At 51.2% G+C, this 12875-nt stretch overlaps 1 protein-coding gene across 13 annotated transcripts in view; it reads right to left on the bottom strand.

Moving 5' to 3' along the window:
* RREB1 (ras responsive element binding protein 1) overlaps positions 1 to 12875 on the bottom strand; it is a 180350-nt gene that overhangs the window by 126097 nt on the left and 41378 nt on the right. For 2 of the 13 annotated variants that reach the window (XM_033863814.2, XM_033863812.2), the window contains exon 1: positions 11480 to 11719. The exons of 3 other annotated variants lie outside the window; for them this stretch is intronic. The gene's annotated coding sequence lies outside the window, so the exon portion shown is untranslated. 8 more of the 13 variants (XM_033863798.2, XM_033863811.2, XM_033863803.2 and 5 more) reach the window with 6 other exon arrangements.

The raw sequence follows: 12875 nt of genomic DNA, 5'->3' as shown, positions 1-12875 counted from the left end.
CCCCGGAGCCTCTGCCCCTGAGCCCCAGGCTCACAAGTCAAAGAGATAAAGCATCACTAAAACAAACAGAAACTTAAATACGCTTAAGGTTTTAGTTGTATGCCTCATCTGAAAACCACTCAGAAGCTCCGGCCGATGGCCACCGAGGAGAACTCGTCCATGTTCCTTTTGGCCTCAGGAAATTTAAAGGAGAGAAAGAAAGAAAGAAAGAAAGGAGGGGCGGGGAGGGGAGAAGGAAGCCGTAAGTAAGAACCTAATTTCTGTTTCTCACTTTTATAGAAGTCCTTTGCATGCATTATCCCTGCCAGGAGTAGTATGTTTTGACCAATGAAAGCGGTACAAGTAGAGAAAATGCTGATAAAATTCACAAACATAACTTCTTTGAAGGGTAGGGAACGTACCTGGTTCACAAACCTTGCTTTATCCCGTGATCTGATCTCAGAGAAAGGCACCGCCAGCCACCAGCCACGGAAGCCTGAGACCTGGAAATCATCGGGCCCATCCTCCATCCCAACCCCCAGCCAGCCTCAAATCCCTCCTCTGGCCTCCATCTCTGTCAAACCCACCCAGGCTCCCCACCTCCACTGCCACCCACCCTGAGCCACCACTGCTTTTCAAAAGTTGTGCAAAACCAACCTTCTCAACGATCTTGCAAACAGAAGGTAAACAGTCACTTCCTTCTACTCCAGTTTATTCTCCACTCTGGGCAGGAGTGATCTTTAAAAACGCAAATCTCATCATGCCAGTCCTTGGCCTAACACCCTGCAAGGCTTCCCAGAGTTCTCAAGGGAAAAAACTCCAAATACCTGCGAGCTACAAGGAGCCCATCCACCTTGCCATGCGTGTCACCCGCCTGGGTCTCTTCTTCTCCACACTGATCTTCTCCAACCTCAGGGCCTCACAGCACCAGCTGCTTGCGCTCCAACTCTCCTTCTCTTCATGTTGTGGCTCAGGGGCCACTCTGGGGGGATGCCCCCTCCACCAGCATCCTCCTCCCCTCCCCCACAGTGCATGTCACATGCTCTTGTCATACTTAACACCCAGCACAGAGGGAAACGACTTAGTGGTCCTGTGTCTCTTTCCATGTCTGGGAAGCTAGCAACTGTCTCTCTTTCTCATACTAGTACCCTTGGTGTTTATCACTGCCATCCCATCGTTGAAATTCAAATTTGTTGAATAAATAAAAATCCATAAATAAAGATCTGTAAGTGGTTTAAAAAAAAAAAAGAAAACCCCACTATGAGGTTTTCAAATTTGGGGGTGGAAAAGTGCCTGTTTTCCAAAGGGAGACTGAATCTGATACTGAATCCAACTGGATACAGTATTTTAGAAAAAGGGGGTTGTAAAGCTTTACTAAGCTCTCAAACAACACATGATTTTCAGAAACTTTATTTTCATGATTTAAAAACAAACTTAATTTAGAGACGTGCAAGTTGAGCCTCCTTTAAATTATACTTGGTTTAAATTTTTAAGTAGGACAGTTTGATCCAATATAAGTTTAACTTACCAAGTCGTGAAAACCTGTTTGAGATGCTTACTAACCAATTTTACATAACTGTCCCTCAAAACAATTAAAAGCCCTAAAGTGGAGGAGAAAATGGTTTTTTTTAAAAAATCGGTTTTTCACATCAGAGAGGAACATATACAAGCCTCCTTCGAAATAAGATGAAGTTGGAATTATTATATTTGAATGTATCTGCCAAATCTGAGCCTAAACTCTAGTTATCAGGTAAGCACGTCAAGGAATATTTAAAGGTAGCAATAATGTACTTTTTTTTTTTTTTGCGGTATGCGGGCCTCTCACTGCTGTGGCCTCTCCCGTTGTGGAGCACAGGCTCCGGACGCGCAGGCTCAGCGGCCATGGCTCACGGGCCCAGCCGCTCCGCAGCATGTGGGATCTTCCCAGAGCGGGGCACGAACCCGTGTCCCCTGCATCGGCAGGCGGACTCTCAACCACTGCGCCACCAGGAAAGCCCGCAATAATGTACTTTTAATCAACTAGGATTTTACCTCGTATAAAGGATACCAAGACCTTCCAATTTAAAAAGAAAAAAAACGGTAATTCCTTATTCGAAAAGGAAACCTATGCACATAGTTACAAACATAAAGGTATAAACGGATCCATAAGCGAAACGCCTCTCTCTCACCCCATCCTTCTGGTATCTCCCCTATTTCTGAAGACACAGGTACCTCTTTTAGAAGAAAGTTAAGAAAAGATTTTGCGATGATTTTGTGTATTCAGGGTTTTTTTGTTTTTTTTTTAACTATGAAGTCTCAGCATAAAGGAACCTCCCCTAAAACAGTGAAAATGATTCTTTCTGTAAATACGATCTATACTCAACTTCCACCACGTACAAACATATATTGAGCGCGCACACACAAATAAAGCAAGATCTGTACCCTGTAGGTTTCTGGTTTGCACTTTATTTTAAATCCAAGGAGTTACAGAAAAAAAAGAAAAGTTAAATTATACACGGACCAACACTCCTATTAACTCACACCACTAATGAAACAAAAATCTAACTAAGCAGAGAAAGTGGGCCCACACACTGGAGTTCAGAAATGATTTTGGTCTTTGATCTGTGTGCCCATCTCTCCTATTTAATATAAACTTCAAACCAAGAGCCATGAAAAGTGGTTATAATTAGTAAGGGCCCCAGTGTGACGGCTTTTAGTGCAATCAGGCATTAACAACTTTTTTTCCTCCTCTTTAATTTTGAGTAAATTAAGCTGAGCAAACTTTTATTTTAAAATTTCTGTAATTCAAAATGCTTTCCCACCAGCGTGCACTGAGCACCCAATTTCTGCAGGATGGGTCTGTTGGAAAACGATAGTTTACTTCTGTTTCCTTCTCTTAATTTGTACTGATACTTAGGACTTAGCTTCCAAATTATATGTGCCCTTCTCCAAAAATAACCTGCGCCTCTTCAGAAAAACTCTGGGTTTTTTATATTCGAAAATGGATCCAACAATAATTATTGAATGAGCATCAACTACACAACCCTTGAGCTAGGTACAAAAGATGGAAAAATATGATTTGAAGTTGCTGCCTATTCTCCAGGTGGGGAAAACATGCCAACGGGTAAATTACAACAGACAGACCCGGCCAGATGGGGTAAGGGTTATTCTGGCTGGAGGACCTGGATTCTCCCTGCAAGAGGCGGTATTCGAGATGGGTCTTGAAGGAAGAGTTGAGAAATGTTGTGTGCAAGGAGAAGGGGATGGGGACAAAACAGAATGAACACTCCATGGAAAAGCAGAAGCAGGACGAACTCCTCCAGTGTGGCAGTGGCCTGCAGGGAGAGTGAGAAAGGCTAAGACTAGGAAGACAGTCTGGGAGCTGCCGGTGGAGGTCCTCGTGTGCCAAGTTGAGGAGTTTGGATTTCTTCCTGCGGACAACAGGGGGCCATGAGATGTTTTTCAGCAGCAGGCAAACCCCATGTGCAGCTATAGTGTTCAAGCCGAGTGGAGGGCAGACTGGAGGAGGGAGACAAAGGGGGCAGGAAATTGACTTGGGAGGCGCTTGTGACATGACGAGCGCCTAGGTCAGGACAGTGGGGCAGGCAACACCAGAGTCAGACTGGACCAGGGTTTCGAGGAGGGTCTGGTGACTGCTGGCAGCTGAGAGAGAGACCAGAGTCAGGGACTGGCCTGGGAGGCTGGGCGGATGGTGAGTTTCAGCTCACCTTCTAGAAGTGGGGGAGAGACTTTTCTTCCTGCAACTTCCCTCCAACGCACCTGCAGGGGATCCCCAGCCTGGCAAAAGTTGTAAATGGAGAGGGGGAGCAGGGACCGTCCGGTTTACAGGTTGGAGGAGAGGGCGGCAAAGCACCGGAAGCACAGCTCTTACTACACCAGGCGTGGGCTGGCGAAGCCAGCTTCCAAGCAGGTCACTGACATCATCAGCCCGGAGGGACGTGAACGGGACCCTGACAGTCTGTCCTCGGGTTAGGATGTAAAGAAAGCCGCCTGTAAGCGTTAAACATTTCTCTTAGGTAAGTGGGAGCCCAGACCGTTCTGGAATCATCCCCCTCTCTTCCTGCCTTTTCTTCTTGCTCCCCTCCTGCCTGTAAGATGGGGGGTGGGATGGACCAGGACAAGGGTCAGGCAAGTGGCACCTGTGGCTAAAAGATGGCTCCTGCCACTGTCCTAGACATGTCTGGCCCGAGGAAATGCAGTTTAACGTTTGTATATCACATTTTATTTTTCTTTCAGTCAACCACCCTTCCGTGTATCTGAGGTCCGCAAGTCCCCAAAACATAAAATCACCACCGTCTCTTCCCTTGATCCCTCCCCAACCTTCCCTGGTAAAGCAGCAGCCTGCCAGCCACCTGCTCAAGAGGAGATACACGGACAGAAGACCGGGCTCCACCACTGCCCTATATAAAGGGTGGAGAGGGCTTCCCTGGTGGCGCTGTGGTTAAGAATCCACCAGCCAATGCAGGGGACACGGGTTCGAGCCCTGGGCCAGGAAGATCCCACATGCTGCAGAGCAACGAAGCCCGTGCGCCACAACTACTGAGCCTACAGCCCACGAGCTGCAACTACTGAGCCCACACACCTAGAGCCCGTGCTCCGCAACAAGTGATGCCACCGCAGTGAGAAGCCTGCGCTCCGCAACGAAGAGTAGCCCCCACTCGCCGCAACTAGAGAAAGCCTGCGTGCGGCAACGAAGACCCAACGCAGCCAAATAATTAATTAATTAATTAATTTTTTAATAAAAAGGTAGAGATTTATGTAAGAATTTTGCAAAAACTTAAGAAAACAAAATAAGGGAGACTCCAAGGGCAAAAAACATTAACTGTCAAGCAAGTAAGGGCTAATTCAAACACTGAGCAAAAAAATAGGGGGGGTATGGGGGTACCCTCCACATAACTTCAAACACGAGAGAGAAGTGGCAGATGGCAGCGCCGGAGCTAGTTACCTAAATAAGTGAAGAAGCACCACCTACCAGAGCAGCTCCCCAGCGCCAACGTATCTGGTTTGTTTTAGAAGCAGACGAGTTCTGGAACTTTTATTTACTACAGGGTTTTTAAATATATGTAACGCCACTTAAATGTTTTCCCCAACCCCCAATCTTCTGTGAAACCTTGAACTTGCCAACCACAGCACCTTACAGGCCTGTAAGGAGAGCTTACTCGCTCTACGAAATTCCAGATCCCCAAATATGCCACGTGCAGTACAGTGAGAACGCCAGGCTGCCTGCACACGTGACACAGGCCTTGACTCCTGTACCTTTAAAGCAGGCTTTCTTACCCTCCACCTACTGACATTTGGGACTGGATAATCCTTTAGCTGTGGGGCCTTCAGGTGCATTGTGGGATGGGCAGCAGCACTCCTGGCCTCGACCCACTAAAGGCCAGTCACACCCCTCCCCCCCCCCCCAGCAAGGCAATCAAAAGCGTCTCCAGACTTTGCCAGATGCCCCCGGGGCGGGGAACCACCAAGCTGAGAACTACTGCTTTAAAGGGGGCATCCAAAGCTTACCACCTGCCTTTCCCTTAAAATCCATCCCTAAGCGAACTCCTTGCAGGAGAACTTGCTAGCCTGTTTGTCTCTAGGTGCTCGAAGCAAACATAAACTCTGCCTGAGTACTGCAGTTGTGCATAGTTCTGGAAAGGAAATCCAGAGTGGATACCCACAAAGCTTCCTGAGCTTAAAATACACCACTTTCTTCCATATATAGATTTTGACTTTCTGGAACATTTATTTTATCCTTACAATGATCCCACGAGGTAGAAAACCTACTGAAAAGAATGCCTATAATCACGTTCATCAAGAGAAGTGCTGGCAAAGGCTAAAAAGTTTCTTTTCCAATTGCCTTACATCTTCAAATTCAACCACAGCATTATTGTGAAAGGATCTGGTCTCATTTAAAAAGCACACACACAGATAAACAGGCCCTGTATATTTAATGCTCTGTCTTCTGAGGCCAAGCTGACTTGGAAAAGCAGGTGTTGTTTGGACTGAGGCTGGGGCTGGGTGTTCTGGGTCCTGGGCCTGATTTATTACTAGCCATCGGGTGGAAGTTGGCACAGCTGGAAAATGGGTTAATACACCCACCCAGCCCTCACCATGCTGCTCTGAGGATCAAATTCGAATCTTTGTTCAAGGCCTTCACAAAAGCAGGGTGCAGTTAGCTTTGTCCAGAGTCTGCCCTAACGAAAAATGAAATTTCACAAGTAGTGAAACCACTGAAAGCCTCCAACATTCTTAAAGCCATCTTACCCCGCGGTCTCTGAAAGAGGGGGTAGAGAGACGAGATACCAAGCTAGCCAGGGCAAAACAAATAGAGCCATTTAAAAGCTTTATCTAATTACCCCCACTGAGACTTTTTCTCTGCAGTCTGGCTGGCTGACAAAGAATGTGGTGGGGCTTTTGACTGGGCTTTCTCCACCCTATCGGGACCACCCGCCCTCCCCGAGTCTGAAAGGCCCGCAGGAGTAGCCCGTACCCAGACGCTGGGACTTTACAGAGGCTTTCAAGTTCTATTAGCACGGCTTGCTTGAATCACACTGAACAAACAGTCTCCACCCTCTCCCACTTCTTTTGTCTAAAGCACCTATTCACTGGCAGCCACCTTTATTGATGGGCAGACTGGCTCACCTGTGCCCCAAGTACCATCAGAAACAAGATGCACCAGTAGCTGGAAGGGAGAGCTCCCTGCGCCCTCCTCCCAGGCTCCCCACCCCCACCACCCCCATCTCCACCAACCAACGCCAGCTACACTCGGACAGGGACACCCAGGGAAGGTGACGAGGGAAACAGAGACCAGCACAGTGGTGACCCTGTCCCAGAGGACAACTAACAGAAAAGGAAAACGTCTGTCACCCTCGCGCCCCATCTTCCTCACTCTCCCACCTCGGTCATCATGAAAACAACGCAGATGGTTTTCCTCTCTGTATTCTGCCTTCCATGGGAGCAGGGGAAATTAAAAATAAGTGATGCATTTCAGAAAGCACATCGTATGCCTGCCTCTGCGTTTCAGATGGTACACCTTTTACCTCTGATTTATGGGGAGGCCCCCAAGGGCGTGGAAATCACAGGCTGACCCCTGCTTTTTGAAGACAGCCATAGCTATTTCTACTCCAAAACCACTTTCTAAGTTTAAAAGAGAGAAAACTCACTTACCCTGCCTCCTCCCCCCACACCCCAAAAAAACCCATCTAATTTCTTAATTATATTTGGCTATAAAAAACATTACTCAACTTGGCCTGTTCAGTAGGTCAGATGTACACAAGTAATCTTGAGGAAGGGAAACTTGTGAGTTACAGTGAGCATGCCTTTGAGGATGGTTACTAACCATGGCTTCGGTTAGATTGCAACCCTTTGATCTCACTGAAAACCCCCAAGATCCTTAAAGTGTTGCTTTCGAACACTTGGTTCCAAAGATACTCTACACCTCATGTAATGATTTTCAAACAGGTATTAGGAAGTGTTCTGAAATGAACTGAGACGGGGAGGTGGAGTGAAAAGGAGGAGCCCTATAAAATTAATCTAATCTCAGTAAAGGGGGAAGACCACTGTCCTGTGATCAGGAGACTACATTGCCTTCGTTCTATCGATACTCTATTGCATTTCTATCTTTTGAATACAAACCTGTTTAATAAAGAGCAAAAGAAGACATCACTTCATGGATTAGGTAGGCTTTCCAAAACGAACGAAACAATCTGTTATTAATCAGTGAAATAAGGTGATGTTACACACCATTTCCTTGGGAGGATTTAACCCGAACACACAGGTAGCAGGGAAGAAGTCCACCCAGACAAGCTGCCATCTGACACCAGAGTTGGTCAGAGAGCATGAACTTCAATTAAAAGACACTTACAAAAGAGAGATGATTTAAATGTGATAACAAAAACAAAACAAACTTAACATCCTACTTTCCTAGGTCAAAGGACATGGAGAATTCAGAAATTAATTAAATCTAGTTAAATAATGTAAAACAGAGAAGGACTCCCTTTCAAAAATGCTTTGGTTAATTTTAGCATCCTTCTGTTTCGCTGCTAAGCAACCCTTATCCTATGACCTTTTAAGCACCACCTACTTTTCAAAAGGATAATGAATAGAAACATCAAAAGGATTCACTTCTGACTACTTCTAGTGAGCACGTTTAATCAATTTCTGTAGGAGGAAAATTTATATTAATTATGCCATATAAAACCCTAGACTGGTAGAATTTCTTCTTAGTTTCATTAACCAGGAAATTTCCTTCACTGAAGATAATAAATGATGTTAACAGCTGAGCATAACACAGCGAGCAAAAACTTCCAAACTGATCTTAGCAAGTGGACCAGCACAGCAGTTCAAAATTGAGTAGAAATGCAAGCCACGTAATGGCAACTACGTAGGGCCCGGCATACAGCAGGGAACCAACCAATCAATAACTGTTGACGGCATGCCGGCTAAACTAGGTAGGTTTATTTTCCTCCTTCTAAAATAAAAGACCCTTCCATCAAAAGGTCATTTGTTAGATGATGCAGATAGTTAGGAATGGATGCCCCACCTGTGCCAGCTGAGTCAGACCCATCTTCCCCATCACACAACAAACACTTGTCTGCCATAAGGGCTGAGGCTCTGAATTTCTGATGAGAAAAAAAGTGGTATCTAGAAAAACGCAGCGAATGATATGCCATAGAACGGTACACATCAGCAGCATTTCTTAAGAGTATCACATAACCAGCAAATCCTCTTTAAAAACAAAACATCCTAAAATGCAACCTGTTTAGCAGTATTTTTAAGAGTTATAAAACAGTGCAAGTTCATTAACAACCTAAAATGGACCACAAGGTAAACAAATAACCAAATCAAAGGACTCTCCCTTTCTTTTGTAAAAGTGGGGGGGAGTGGGAAGGAAGGTGTTTTTTCACACATTTAAAACTTGATAAAAGCCATTCAAATGTTTAATTCATCAGTGTAACCAAAGCTCAAAACACATCAAAGCAAGCTCCATCAGCGGTACCCAGAAGCTCCCTCCAAAGGGTAGTGGCTCACCTTTACATAAATTGCTTGAAGAATAATTTGAACCCATTCCTTCAAAAGTTCTGTGTGACTCTTGAAGGAAGAACTAAACGTTTAAAAAAAGAAAGCGAGAGAAAAAAAGAAGTTTCAGCCAGGACTTCAGCCTCTAACTTAAGACTTCCGGGTTACATTATGTCTTAGACCCATACCTGCCTACTCAAAAAGGCACCAGACCTAGAGGATGCTTTTAAGGGCCATGGGAAGAAGAAGAAGAAAACAAAAACAAAAACAAAAACCCCAAAACAAAACAAAAACCATTCTTTTCTTTGCAGTTCCCTTTTCTCCACTTTCCACATCAATTAAATTTATTTCAGAAAACACTCACGCGCATGCACACACCACTGCCTATCTAAAAGAAAACGACCTCAAAAATATGGGATGCACGTGAACTCAGCCTTTGCACAAATCACCTCAAGCCTCCTCTTCGAGACAGAAATACCTCGCTATTTCCAGCATCCCTATCCAACGGGCAAACTTTATTTCCACTGGCTTTTAAACCTAAACGCTAAAACAAGCACGGGGTGCATTTTTCTTCTGGTGAAAACCATCGGACAGGTTTTTCAGCATATCCCAAAGTGATATTTTTTTATTCACCTTCCTATCTCTCTCCACCACCACCATCCCCAAAAAAGAAGCCGAAAAAACTCCAAAGTGCCCCGAATGTGTCCTGCTGCTGGCTCTGAAGCCGTGTAGAATTTCGTAATGGAATGTGAACTGCTCGTCCGGATCTGGGCTCACGTTCTATCTTCTAACCAGTAAGGAGCGAGGAAGGGCAAATCTGCTGAGCAAGGAGAAATACTTTCCTGCTCTTTTATAACCCATCGCGGATGCACCGCGGACGCTGGACGCGAGCTGCACGCGGCGCCTGTCAACCCGCCCGCCGGTCCCCGCGCCCCTCCTCTGCCCGCCCCCCCCCACCCCGCCGGAAAAGAAAAGTGACCCCACCGAGAAGTGGGCTCGGCCGCCGCGCCCCTCACTCACGCGCCTCCCGGGCCCCGCGGGCGGCGGGGAGCGAGTCCCCACATCCTCGACGCGACCCTCGGCCCCGTCCAGAAAACACGCCGCTCCCAGGGAGGGGGCTGGCGACTGGAAGGACCTCCCCTGCTCCTTAGCAACCAACCATTAAGGTCGCAGTTTCCTAAGAGACCGCGAGCGGGGAGGGGGCGCGGGGGACCGGGCCGAGGCGGGGGGCTGGGGGCTCACTGGGTCTTCAGCCCCTCGACGCCGGCCCCCCCACCCCAGCCCCTGCTCGGCTCTGCGGGCCGGGACGGGAGGAGACAGAGAAGACCCACAACTCGCAAAAAAATTGGTCCAGCGGGCAGCGGACAAAAGTTTCCGAGCGCGCTCCACAGCTGGGCGGCGAAGCGGGCCCCGGCGGCCAGCCCCGCCTCGGATGCTCCCGGCCTCCTTCCTGTGCTCGTGACGGCGCCGGGCGCCGAGGTTCCCCCCCCCCGCCCCCGCGATGCAGGCTCCGCTCCACACCGATGGCTCCCACGAAAACACGTACACCGCCAACGGAAGGGCAAGGGAACAATACGCGCGGACGCGACCCCCCCTGCCCAGTCACCCGGGGGCGGTGGTCGGCGTGACCACCAGCCACGAGCCGAGAACGGCGAGGGCGCTGGGCTGCCCGCGGCCCCCTCCCGGCCGGCGCCGTCCGCCCGGGAGGATCAAAGTCCGCAGAGCAGGGCGCGGCGGATGCTCCCACCGCGCGGCCCCGGCGGGCACCCCCAAGCCAGCACCCCAGGCGGGCACCCCGAGCGGGCACCCCCGGATACCTTGCGGCGGCGGGCGGGCGCCGTCATCTCCGCGCTCCTCGGCCCGAGAGGGACTCGAAAGTATGTAGGAGAAAAGTTTCCCCTCCCACATGGGGGGGAGGATGTCGGGGGAGAGAGGGCGGAAGATGGAGAGCAGCGCTGGTAAGATGTTTCTGGCCGGCGGTGCGCGCACCATCCGAGTCCCGGCGGTGCTGGTTAAAAATAAATTCCGCGGCGGGTGCGGCGGCGCGGGTCGGGCCGGATTCCTGCGCTCGGACGGCTAATATGGATGCGCATCAGGTCCTGGCGGCGGGGCGCTGCAGCGGCCGCGGCGGCTCGCGCTGGGAGCTGGTTGGCAGAGCCGGCAGCTCGGGAAGGGGAAAAGGAGCGGAGGAAGGGGAGGAGGAGGAGGAGGGGGAGGGGGAGGGGGGAAGAGAGGAGGAGCGGCCCGGCGCGCAGCCGGAGGGGAGAGGGCTGCCCAGCTCATCCCAGGCCGGCCCCACCGCCCCGAGCGCACGTAGCGCGGCGTGGGGCGCTCGGGTCCTCGGCTCCGGGAAACGCTGAGTTTCAAAAGTACAACGCGCTCTGCAGACTTCACCCTCCCCATCCCCAAAAGTTCTTTAAAAGGTCGCTCCCGCTCAGCCCCAGACATCTCGCTGCCACCCAAGGACCGCGAGCCGGAACCTCGGGCGCGTACTTACGGCCGGGCAGGGCGCTTGGCTCCCAGGCATGATGCAGTGGGGACCGGTGGGCTTCGGGGAGAGAACGAGGAGAGATGCAAACTTGTTCCGGAAAAGGAATCAAAATGGCGTTTCTGGATGTGCAAAGTTCATCAACTCCGCAGTCACTTCCCCTCCTCCTCTTCTCCCACAGGGAGGGAGGTGGGCGAGGAGCAGGCGACCCCGGCGCCCCAGCCGTCGTCCCGGCCCCCGCCTCGGCCCCCCGCCCCGCTTCCTCGCCCGCACGCTCGGAGACTCGCTCTCCCCCTCTCACCCTGATAAGTAGACACATCACGTGTTGCTCCTGCGACTCTCCTGGGGACGTGTTACTGAGCGGCGGCGGCGGCGGCGCTCGGGCTGGGGGGGGGGGGACCGCGGTACCCGCTGGTCCCCACCGCAGCCCCCGGCCCGATTTTAGCGGGGTGACCGCAGTTTCCATCCCGGGATGGATGGAGGTGCAGTCCCCCCTCCACCCCCACCGCAGCCCCAGGTTTGCCCCGCGCCCTCCGCAGGCGTCCCGGGCCAGGGGAGGGCCGGGCAGCCCCGGGGGAAGGGTCCTGGCGGCCGCAGCTGAGCGCCGTCCGACCAGCACAGCGATCGCCGGCCGGCCACCCTCTTGGACCACCGCGCCCCCTCCCCTCCGGCCCCTCACTGCGGGCGACTCCCCGCCCCTGGCTTTCCATCACTTCGCTCAGTGGTTTGTTTCACTATTTTAACGGAGGACAGGGAAAGGCAGCGATGCCTGGGAAGCGCGAGAGGGGCGCCTCGGAGGCCGGGAGGGGGTGCCGTGGGGGGCGGGGGTGCCTGGCCCGGCGCCGCCCCTCTTGCTCTCAGAGGCAGACGGGAGGGTGAACCCCACCCGTGCAGTTCCCTCTCCACGCGGTCCTCGCTCTGCATCCAGGTGGGACAAGCCGACGATGGGGCGGGAGATTAAGGAACTGGCGCTTCACCCCGCCCCCAACTTCGGGCTGTTTCTCTCCCAGGGCCGGTCCTTCTCGCTCTGGGGCTGCCGCCCCGGGAGCGTATTCTCCATCCAACAAATTCAACGCTGACTTGGCTTTTGTCACCTTCCCTTCCCCACACTCCACAGCTGATGCTGAAGCGGGGGAGGGGGGGGGGGCTGCGTTGCCCCCAACGGGCCGCCACTGTGTCCCCACCCCACGATGGCACGGCTGATGCTGTGTCATCCACGTCGCCCTCCGAGGCATCAGGGAAGCCACATGCAATATCTCTTTCTCTCAGAGGGCTCCTGTTTCAACTCTGAAAAGCAGGGGCCCTCCTCCGAGCCGCGCTCCGTCTCCACGGCTCCAAACACCAGCTTCGCCCAGGCTGCGGCGGCCCAAGTTATCACCGAGCCCAGAGAAACCAGGCCTGGGCT

The sequence above is a fragment of the Tursiops truncatus genome, chromosome 10, assembly GCF_011762595.2.
Source record: "Tursiops truncatus isolate mTurTru1 chromosome 10, mTurTru1.mat.Y, whole genome shotgun sequence".
Lineage (NCBI taxonomy): Eukaryota > Metazoa > Chordata > Mammalia > Artiodactyla > Delphinidae > Tursiops > Tursiops truncatus.
This window is presented reverse-complemented; position numbering and strand designations above follow the sequence as displayed.